An 11474-nucleotide genomic window follows, 5' to 3' on the forward strand; every position below is an offset into this window, starting at 1 on the left:
ACTTCTTTCTTTTACAGAGTCCCCCTTAATATTCTTGGAGAGCCCATTTGGTGATCACATATTCTTTCAGTTTGTGCCTGTCTTGGAAGCTCTTTATCTCTCCTCCTGTTCTGAAAGAAAGCCTTGCTGGATAGAATATTCTTGGCTGCATGTTCTTCTCATTTAGGACCCTGAATATATCCTGCCAGCCCTTTCTGGCCTGCCAGGTCTCTGTGGAGAGGTCTGCTGTTAAACTAATACTTCTCCCATAAAACTTAGGGTTTCTTGTCTCTTGCTGCTTTAAGGATCTTCCCTTTATCTTTGAGATTTGCAAGTTTCACTATTAAACGTCAGGTTGTTGAACAGTTTTTATTGATTTTAGGGGGGAGGGGACTCTCTCTGTCGCCTGGATCTGAATGCCTCTTTCCCTCCCCAATTTAGGGAAGTTCTCAGCTATGATGTGTTCAAATACGCTCTCTTGTCCTCTGTCCATTTTGGCATCCTCTTGAACTCTAATTAAACAGATTTTTCCTTCTGAGGCTGTCATTTCTTTTCCTTAACCTATCCTTGCGATCTTTTAATTGTTTTTCTCCTTTTTTCCTCAGCTTCCTTCCTTGCCATCAACTTGTCTTCTATGTCACTCACTCGTTCTTCTACCTTTTTAACCCTCGTGGTTGGACCTCCAGTTTGGATTGCATCTCATTTAATTGATTTTTAATTTTCGTCCTGATTTGATCTAAATTCTGCAGTCATGAAGTCTCTTGAGTCCTTTATGCTTTTTCTAGAGCCACCAGTAGCTTTATAATTGTGCTTCTGAATTGGCTTTCTGACATTGAATTGTAATCCAAATTGTGTATCTATGGGAGAGAGTAGTGTTTCCAATTCTTTCTTTTGTTGTGAGTTCTTCCTTCTAGTCATTTTGCTCAGTGCAGAGTGGCTGAAAACAAGTTGTAGTGGAAAAAGGAATGGAAAAAAAAAGAGAAAAATAGGGAAAACAAACAATGAATAAAACACAAAAGCCAAAACAAACAAACATAAAAAACATAACAAAAACAAAAACAAAAAACCAAGGAGGGGTATCCTCTGTAGGTCCCTCAACTTCCCCTCGAACTTTCCAGTGCTGGTGGGTCATGAACTTGCTCTTCCCCTGTCCTTCCAGCTGGTCTCCTGGGGGAGGGGCCTCCTGTGCTGATTCTCAGGTGTATACACCTGGGGGAGCTGCCCTGCCACATACCAGGTGCAGGGCTCAGTGGGAGCTGTTTATCCTGTGAGTCCCCTGTTCCCTGGCAGCCCTGCCCCATCCCAGGCACAGGGTGACACCAGGAGGAACAAAAAGACTGGTGGTGGCCAGCTCTCCAGCCCTGGAGTCAGCTCCTGCAGTAACTACTGCAGCTCCCAGTCAACACTGGCCTGGATGATCCAGGGCCGGGGACGCTGATCTGCACAGCAGGGGCGCCTGGCTGCAGGAGCGTCCTTCCTCCCTGTCCTGTCCATGCCTCCACCTGTCTCAAGGGGATCGCCAGATGCTGGGCTGTGTCCCCCACTGCTCTGGGTTCCAGGGCTTGAGCCTCTGGACTCTCGCTCGGGAGGCTGTGCCGCCCCCTCAGCAGGGAGCCATTGCCTGAGCTGCCACCTGAACTGCTCCCAAGGTCCTGCGGGATGAGTGCTCCAGCCCTTTACTGTGCTCAGCCCATGGTATGTAACGCGCTCTTCCCCCAGGGTGCACTTCCTCTGTTAGTGACCCCAGGAACTGGAGGCTCCACTGCCTCTCCTGGGATCCTGTCCAAGTTCCCTGCGAGAGCCTTTCCATCCTGGAAGATTGGTAAAGTTCCCGCTTCTCCACAACTGGGCTTTCTTGTCCTGGAGTCTCTCGCTGCCTGGCCTTAGCCTGGATCCTCATGGGGGCCCCTCCCCCACTGGATGCTTTTTTATTTATTTGTTTTTCCTTCTTCCTACCTTGATAGAAGCACCAACTCTTCTCACTGTAGCATTCCAGCTGTTCTCTCTTTAAATCTCAGACTGAATTCGTAGGGTTTCAGGATGATTTGAATGTTAACTAGGTAAGTTCGTGAGGACAGGTGACCCTACTCTTCCACCATCCTGCCCCTCCCTCTTGTATTTCTATTCTTAACTTTTTCAAAAATCTCCATACTGTATTCCATAGTGACTGCACCAATTTTCAACCCACCAACAGTTAATGAGGTTTCTTTTCTATCCAAATACTCTTCAACACTTGTTATTACTTGTCTTTTTGATTATAGCCAATGTAACAGGTATGAGATAATATCACATTGTAATCACATTTTATTTTCATTTTCATAATAATTAATGGTGTTGAACACACTTTCATGTGCCTTTTGGCCATCTCTATGACTTCCTTGGAAAATGTCCATTCAGGTATAGCTCATTTTTATTTTTTTTATTTTTTTAAAGATTTTATTATTCATGAGAGAGAGAGAGAGAGAGAGAGGCTGAGACACAGGAAGAGGGAGAATCAGGCTCCATGCAGGGAGCCTGATGTGGGACTCGATCTCAGGTCTCCAGCATAACACCCTGGGCTGCAGGCGAAGCTAAACCACTGAGCTACCAGGGCTGCCCTTAGCCCATTTTAAAATCAGGTTCTCTACAAAGAAAACCCAAAAGTCTCCACCCCAAGATTGCTAGAACTCATACAGCAATTCGGTAGCGTGGCAGGATACAAAATCAATGCCCAGAAATCAGTGGCATTTCTATACAATAACAATGAGACTGAAGAAAGAGAAATTAAGGAGTCAATCCCATTTACAATTGCACCCAAAAGCATAAGATACCTAGGAATAAACCTAACCAAAGAGGTAAAGGATCTATACCCTAAAAACTATAGAACACTTCTGAAAGAAATTGAGGAAGACACAAAGAGATGGAAAACTATTCCATGCTCATGGATTGGCAGAATTAATATTGTGAAAATGTCAATGTTACCCAGGGCAATATACACATTTAATGCAATCCCTATCAAAATACCATGGACTTTCTTCAGAGAGTTAGAACAAATTATTTTAAGATTTGTGTGGAATCAGAAAAGACCCCGAATAGCCAGGGGAATTTTAAAAAAGAAAACCATATCTGGGGGCATCACAATGCCAGATTTCAGGTTGTACTACAAAGCTGTGGTCATCAAGACAGTGTGGTACTGGCACAAAAACAGACACATACATCAATGGAACAGAATAGAGAACCCAGAAGTGGACCCTGAACTTTATGGTCAACTAATATTCGATAAAGGAGGAAAGACTATCCATTGGAAGAAAGACAGTCTCTTCAATAAATGGTGCTGGGAAAATTGGACATCCACATGCAGAAGAATGAAACTAGACTATTCTCTTACACCATACACAAAGATAAACTCAAAATGGATGAAAGATCTAAATGTGAGACAAGATGCCATGAAAATCCTAGAGAAGAACACAGGCAACACCCTTTTTGAACTCGGCCATAGTAACTTCTTGCAAGATACATCGACGAAGGCAAAAGAAACAAAAGCAAAAATGAACTATTGGGACTTCATCAAGATAAGAAGCTTTTGCACAGCAAAGGGTACAGTCAATGAAACTAAAAGACAACCTACAGAATGGGAGAAGATATTTGCAAATGATGTATCAGATAAAGGGCTAGTTTCCAAGATCTATAAAGAACTTCTTAAACTCAACACCAAAGAAACAAACAATCCAATCATGAAATGGGCAAAAGACATGAAGAGAAATCTCACAGAGGAAGACATAGACATGGCCAACATGCATATGAGAAAATGCTCTGGATCACTTGCCAGCAGGGAAATACAAATCAAAACCACAATGAGATACCACCTCACACCAGTGAGAATGGGGCTAATTAACAAGGCAGGAAACAACAAATGTTGGAGAGGATGTGGAGAAAAGGGAACCCTCTTACACTGTTGGTGGGAATGTGAACTGGTGCAGCCACTCTGGAAAACTGTGTGGAGGTTCCTCAAAGAGTTAAAAATAGACCTGCCCTACGACCCAGCAATTGCCCTGTTGGGGATTTACCCCAAAGATACAGATGCAATGAAATGCCGGGACACCTGCACCCCGATGTTTATAGCAGCAATGGCCACAATAGCCAAACTGTGGAAGGAGCCTCGGTGTCCATCGAAAGATGAGTGGATAAAGAAGATGTGGTTTATGTATACAATGGAATATTACTCAGCTATTAGAAATGACAAATACCCACCATTTGCTTCAACGTGGATGGTACTGGAGGGTATTATGCTGAGTGAAGTAAGTCAATCGGAGAAGGACAAACATTACATTTTCTCATTCATTTGGGGAATATAAATAATAGTGAAAGGGAATATAAGGGAAGGGAGAAGAAATGTGTGGGAAATATCAGAAAGGGAGACTGAACGTAAAGACTGCTAACTCTGGGAAATGAACTAGGGGTGGTAGAAGGGGATGAGGGCGGGGGGTGGGAGTGAATGGGTGACGGGCACTGGGGGTTATTCTGTATGTTAGTAAATTGAACACCAATAAAAAATAAATTAAAAAAATTAATAAAATAAAATCAGGTTCTTTGTGGGTTTTTTGTTATTAAGTTTTATGAATTTTTACATATTTTAAATATTGACAACTTCTTGAATCTGTTATTTGCACATATCTTCTATTCAGTAGGTTGCCTTTTTTATGTTGGTTTCCTTTTTTGTGCAAAATGAGTTTTAGTTTGTTGTTTCCCATTTGTTTATTTTTGCTTTTGTCTCTCTTGCCTTTGGAGTCAGATCCAAAATAACATCACTAATACTAATGTCAGGGAAGTTACTTCCTATGTATTCTTCTAGGTGTTGTAGTGTTTAAGAAATGATGTTTAAGCCTTTAATCCATTTTGACTTAATTTTTGTATTTAGTGTAAAAGAGGGATCTAAATTAATTATTTTACATGTGACTGGCCAGTTTTTCCACCACTATTTATTGAACAGACTGTTTTCTTCTCCATTATATGTTCTTGGTCCCTTCATCATAAAATAAGTGTTCATATATATAAATGGGTTTATATCTAGGCTTTTAATTTTATTCTATTGATCTGTGTATCTTCTTTTATGCCAGTACTATACTGCTTCAATTGCCATAGCTTTGTAATAGAGTTTGAAGTCAGAGAAAATGATACCTTCAGCTTTATTTTTTTCTTAGGACCTACTTTTTGGCTATTCAGAATTTTTTGTGATTCTACACAAATTTTAAAATAATTGTTCTCTTTCTTTGACAAATGTCATTGACATTTTAATTGGGATTATATTGAATTTGTAATTGCTTTGGGTATCATGGATATTTTAGCAATATTAATTTTTTTAAATCTGCAAGCATGAAATATATTTTCATATATTTGTGTCTTCAATTTCTTCATCAGTGTCTTATAATTTTCAGTGTATAGATCTTTCCTTTCATTAATTAAATTTATTCCTAGTATTTTATTCTTTTTGATGCAGTTGCAAATAGGATTGTTTTCTTAATTTCTCTTTCTGATAGTTTGTTACTAATGTATAGAAATGCCACTCATTTCTTTAGATCAATTTTATATACTGCAACTTTACTGAATTCATTTATTCTAACTGCCCTAACAGGCTTTAGTTTTTGTTTTTGTTTTTGTTTTGTAGATCATTTAAGGTATTCTATATAAAGTTTTATTTCACCCTCAAATAGTGAAAGTTTTTTTTCTAAATTAGATGCTTTTATTTTCTTCTTTTTTATGTAATTGCTATGGCCAGGACTTCCAATATTGTGTTAAATAAAAAAATGTCAAGAGTGTACAACCTTGTTTTCTCCCTGATCCTAGTGGAAAAGCTTTCAACTTTTTACCACTGAGCATGATGTAATCTGTACCTTTGTCGTATATTGACTTTATTATGTTGAAGTACATCCACTCTATAACAATTTGTTGAGTTTTTATCATAAAAGGATATTGAATTTTGTCAGATGCCTTTTCTGCATCTTTGATGCAAGAAAATATATGATTTTCATGTTGTTAATGTGGATTATCATGTTGATTGATTTGCAGATGTTGAACCATTCTTGCATCCTTTGAATAAATCTCACTTAATTGTGGTATATGATTAAGGTATTGTTAAATTCATTTGACTAATTTTTTGTTGAGTACTTTTGCATCTATGTTCTTTAAGAATTTTGGCCAGTAATTTTCTTTTTTGGTATGTGTGTAGTCCTTATCTGCCTTTGGGATCAAGAAAATGCTGGCCTTAGAAAATGAGTTTGAGGCAATCCTTCCTCTTCAAATTTTGGGAAGAGTTTGAGAAAGATAGCTATTAAATCATCTTTGAGTATTTGCTAGAATTCACCAGTAAAGTTGTTTCTGCACTTTTTTTTGTTGGGAGGTTTAGATTCAATCTTCTTTTTTTTTAAATAATAAATTTATTTTTTATTGGTGTTCAATTTGCCAACATACAGAATAACACCCAGTGCTCATACCATCAAGTGCCCCCCTCAGTGCCTGCTACCCAGTAACCCTCACCTCCCGCCCTCCTCCCCTTCCACCACCCCTAGTTCGTTTCCCAGAGTTAGGAGTCTTCCATGTTATGTCTCCCTTTCTGCTGTTTCCTACCCATTTCTTCTCCCTTCCCCTCTATTCCCTTTCACTATTATTTATATTCCCCAAATGAATGGGACCATATAATGTTTGTCCTTCTCCGATCGACTTATTTCACTCAGCATAATACCCTCCAGTTCCATCCACGTTGGAGCAAATGGTGGGTATTTGTCATTTCTAATGGCTGAGTAATATTCACTTGTATACATAGATTCAATCTTCTTATTAGTAGTTGGTTTATTCAGATTTTCTATTTTCTCATGATTCAGTCTTATGTTTCTCAGAATTTGTCCATTTATTCTAGGCTTTACAATTTGTTGGCATGTATTTGGTCATGGTGGTCTCTTATAATCCTTTGCATTTATGTGGTATTAGTTTTAACTCCTCTTTCATTTTTTTATACATTGATTCTTTATTTGAAACAATTCTGAGTTTGAGGGTCCTTTCTTGCATCAAATGAGTGAAAACTCAAAGCAGGGAGGGGAAAAAAGATACTTGTCAGTTGGAAAGTCACAGACCGTTTATCTTTCTATAATTATATTAGGAGAAAAAAAAAACAAAGAACCCACCGGTAGCAGAAAGAATCAAGAATCTTCTAGGGTCTGGCATTTGATGAGATGGATATTCAGTTACTGTGCCTTTCCATTGTTTCTTCAGGGCAGAACATATGGCAGAGACATAGGAACATGCATGCCTGAAGCCAGGTTACTCTTATGTTCCACAGCTATGTTGCTTGCAGGGGTGTTGTTGCCACAGTAGTTGGCTGTGTCCCAGATATATGGGTTGCTGGTCTGTTCCCACAGATCCTTATCCCAGTCTTTATCACAAGGAGGGCACTGCCATGTGTACTCAGCCAGAGTCTCTTGTCCAAGGTTCCTGGTTTGGTTGACAACATCTTGCTCAATACAATGTTTATAAAAAAATACAATGTTTATCATCACAACTTGAGATATGATGACTGATTTCAGCACAAGGAACCTGGTGGTGAGCATTGAAGGAATAAGTAGCCAATTTATTTGTGACATCAAGATGATTCTTTCTGCACTTGAGATGATAAGGAAACCTGTAGTCCCTGATCTGGTGTTTTTTTTATCATAAGGGCATTTTAATAGTTTTTCAGGGTCTGCGGAATCAATGTGAGTTTCTTCCATGTTGGAAATGAAGGAGCTGAATCCAAGTGCTAGCTCGAGACACATTCTCCTCACAGTTGCTTTCTCCCTTGTCTGTCATTTGATTTTATCTGAACCCTCACTCTTATTTTCGTGAATATTCTACTTAAAGTTTTGTAAATTTAGTTTATCTTTCCAAAGAACAAGTTATTTATCTCAATAATCATTTCTATTATTTTTTTGGTTCTATTTCATTTATTTATACTCTTATATTATTTCCTTCTTTAGTTAATTTGTTCTTTTTTATTTTATTTTTATTTTTATTCTTTTAATTTGTTCTTCTTTTTGTATTACCTTGAAGTGTACAGTAAGATTACTATTTGAATTTTTTTTATTTGTTCCTTGAAGCAAGGCTGTATTGCTATAAACTTACCAATTCATACCAATTTTGCTGTGTTCTGTATATTTGGGTATGTTGTATTTCTGTTTTCATTCATCTTTATGTACTTTTCTTTTTTTTTATGTACTTTTCTATTTCTTCTTTCCTTTCATCAGTGACTATTTGATTGTTCAGTTGCATGTTGGTTAATCTCTACATTTTTGTGCGTTTTTTTCCCATTTATTTGTAATTGATTTTTAGTCATACCATGTGATCAAAGAATGTGCTTGATATGATTTAAGTCTCAAATTTGTCAAGAATTTTTAGAGGCCTAATGTGTGGTCTGCCCTGAAGAATATCCCATGTGCACTTGAGAAAAATATATATTCTGATGATTTGGGATAGTTGTTCTGTATACATCCTTTAATTTTATCTGGACTGTGTCATTTAAGTTTGATGTTTTCTTTTTAAAATTTTTTTTCAGTGTTCAATTTGCCAACAAACAGAATAACATCCAGTGCTCATCCATCAAGTACCCCCCTCAGTGCCCATCACCCAGTCACCCCCACCCCCCGCCCACCTTCCCTTCTACCACCCCTAGTTCATTTCCCAGAGTTAGCAGTCTTTACGTTCTGTCTCCCTTTCTGATATTTCCCACTAATTTTTCTCCTTTCCCCTTTATTCCCTTTCACAATTTTTTATATTCCCCAAATGAATGAGACCATATAATGTTTGTCGTCTTCGATTGACTTATTTCACTCAGCATAAAAGCCTCCAGTTCCATCCACTAGAAGAAAATGGTGGGTATTTGTTGTTTCTAATGGCTGAGTAATATTCCATTGTATACATAGACCACATCTTCTTTATCCATTCATCTTTTGATGGACACTGAGGCTCCTTCCACAGTTTGGCTATTGTGGACACTGCTGCTAGAAAAATCGGGGTGCAATTGTCCCAGAGTTTCACTGCATCTGTATCTTTGGGGTAAATCTCCAGCAGTGCAATTGCTGGGTCATAGGGCAGATCTATTTTTAACTCTTTGAGGAACCTCCACACAGTTTTCCAGAGTGGCTGCACCAGTTCACATTCCCACCAACAGTGCAAGAGGGTTCCCATTTCTCCACATCCCCTCCAACATCGGTGGTTTCCTGCCTTGTTAATTTCCCCCATTCTCACTGGTGTGAGGTGATATCTCAATGTGCTTTGGATTTGTATTTCCCTGATGGCAAGTGATCCAGAGCATTTTCTCATGTGCATGTTGGCCATGTCTATGTCTTCTTCTGTTAGATTTCTGTTCATGTCTTTTGCTCATTTCAAGATTGGATTGTTTCTTTGGTGTTGAGTTTAAGAAGTTCTTTATAGATCTTGGAAACTAGCCCTTTATCTGATACATCATTTGCAAATATCTTCTCCCATTCTGTAGGTTGTCTTTTAGTTTTGTTGACTGTATTTTTTGCTGGGCAAAAGCTTCTTATCTTGACGAAGTCCCAATAGTTCATTTCTGCTTTTCTTTCTCTTGCCTTCATGGATGTATCTTGCAAGAAGTTGCTGTGGCCAAGTTCAGAAAGGGTGTTGCCTGTGTTCTCATCTCGGATTTTGATGGAATCTTGTCTCACATTTAGATCTTTCATCCATTTTGAGTTTATCTTTGTGTATGGTGCAAGAGAGTGGTCTAGTTTCATTCTTCTGCATGTGGATGTCCAATTTTCCCAGCACCATTTATTGAAGAGACTGCCTTTTTTCCAGCGGATAGTCTTTCCTCCTTTGTCGAATATTAGTTGACCATAAGGTTGAGGGTCCACTTCTGGATTCCTTATTCTGTTCTATTGATCTATGTGTCTGTTTCTGTGCCAGTACCACACTGTCTTGATGACGACAGCTTTGTAGTACAACCTGAAATCTGGCACTCTGATGCTCTTAGCTATGGTTCTCTTTCTTAATATTCCACTGGCTATTCGGGGTCTTTTCTGATTCCACACAAATCTTAAAATAATTTGTTCCAAGTCTTTGAAGAAAGTCCATGGTATTTTGATAGGGATTGCATTAAACGTGTAAATTGCCCTGAGTAACATTGACATTTTCACAATATTAATTCTGCCAATCCATGAGTATGGAATATTTTTCCATCTCTTTGTGTCTTCCTCAATTTCTTTCAGAAGTGTTCTATAGTTTTTAGGGTATAGATCCTTACCTCTTTGGTTAGGTTTATTCCTAGGTATCTTATGCTTTTGGGTGCAATTGTAAATGGGACTGACTCCTTAATCTCTCTTTCTTCAGTCTCATTGTTAGTGTATAGAAATTCCATTGATTTCTGGGCATTGATTATGTATCCTGCCATGCTGCCAAATTGCTGTATGATTTCTAGCAATCTTGGGGTGGAGGCTTTTGGGTTTTCTATGTAGAGTATCATGTCATTGGCAAAGAGGGAGAGTTTGACTTCTTCTTTGCCAATTTGAATGCCTTTTATTAGTTTTTGTTGTCTGCTGACGTTAGGACTTCTAGTACTATGTTGAATAGCAGTGGTGAGAGTGGACATCCCTGTCTTGTTCCTGATCTTAGGGGAAAGGCTCCCAGTGCTTCTCCATTGAGAATGATATTTGCTGTGGGCATTTCGTAGATGGCTTTTAAGATGTTGAGGAATGTTCCCTATGCTCTGAAGAGTTTTGATCAGGAATGGATGCTGTATTTTGTCAAATGCTTTCTCTGCATCTAATGAGAGGATCATATGGTTCTTGGTTTTTCTCTTGCTGATATGATGAATCACATTGATTATTTTACGAGTGTTGAACCAGCCTTGTGTCCCGGGGATAAATCCTACTTGGTCATGGTGAATTATTTTCTTAATTATTGGATCTGATTGGCTAGTATCTTGTTGAGAATTTGCATCCATGTACATCAGGGATATCGGTCTGTAATTCTCCTTTTTGGTGGGGTCTTTGTCTGGTTTAGGAATTATGGTGATGCTAGCCTCATAAAACGAATTTGGAAGTACTCCATCTCTTTTATCTTTCCAAACAGCTTTAGGAGAATAGGTATGGTTTCTTCTTTAAACGTTTGATAGAATTCCCCTGGGAAGCCATCTGGCCCTGGACTTTTGTGTCTTCGGAGGTTTTTGTTGACTGCTTCAATTTCCTCCCTGGTTATTGCCCTGTTCAGCTTTTCTATTTCTTCCTGTTCCAGTTTTCATAGTTTGTGGCTTTCCAGTAATGCGTCCATTTCTTCTAGATTGCGTAATTTATTGGCGTATAGCTATTCAAAATAAGTTTTTAAAATCGTTTGTATTTCCCTGGTGTTGGTAGTGATCTCTCCTTTCTCATTCATGATTTTATTAATTTGAGTCTTCTCTCTCTTCTTTTTAATAAGGCTGGCTAATGGTTTATCTATCTTATTAACTCTTTCAAAGAACCAACTCCTGGTTT

General features: G+C 38.5%; 1 pseudogene; it reads right to left on the reverse strand.

Annotated features, from left to right (window-relative positions):
• Window positions 1-7196: 7196 nt before the first annotated feature.
• LOC100687750 lies at window positions 7197-7718 on the reverse strand (annotated as a pseudogene).
• Window positions 7719-11474: the final 3756 nt, after the last annotated feature.

This window comes from Canis lupus, chromosome X (genome assembly GCF_011100685.1).
Source record: "Canis lupus familiaris isolate Mischka breed German Shepherd chromosome X, alternate assembly UU_Cfam_GSD_1.0, whole genome shotgun sequence".
NCBI classification, from domain to species: domain Eukaryota; kingdom Metazoa; phylum Chordata; class Mammalia; order Carnivora; family Canidae; genus Canis; species Canis lupus.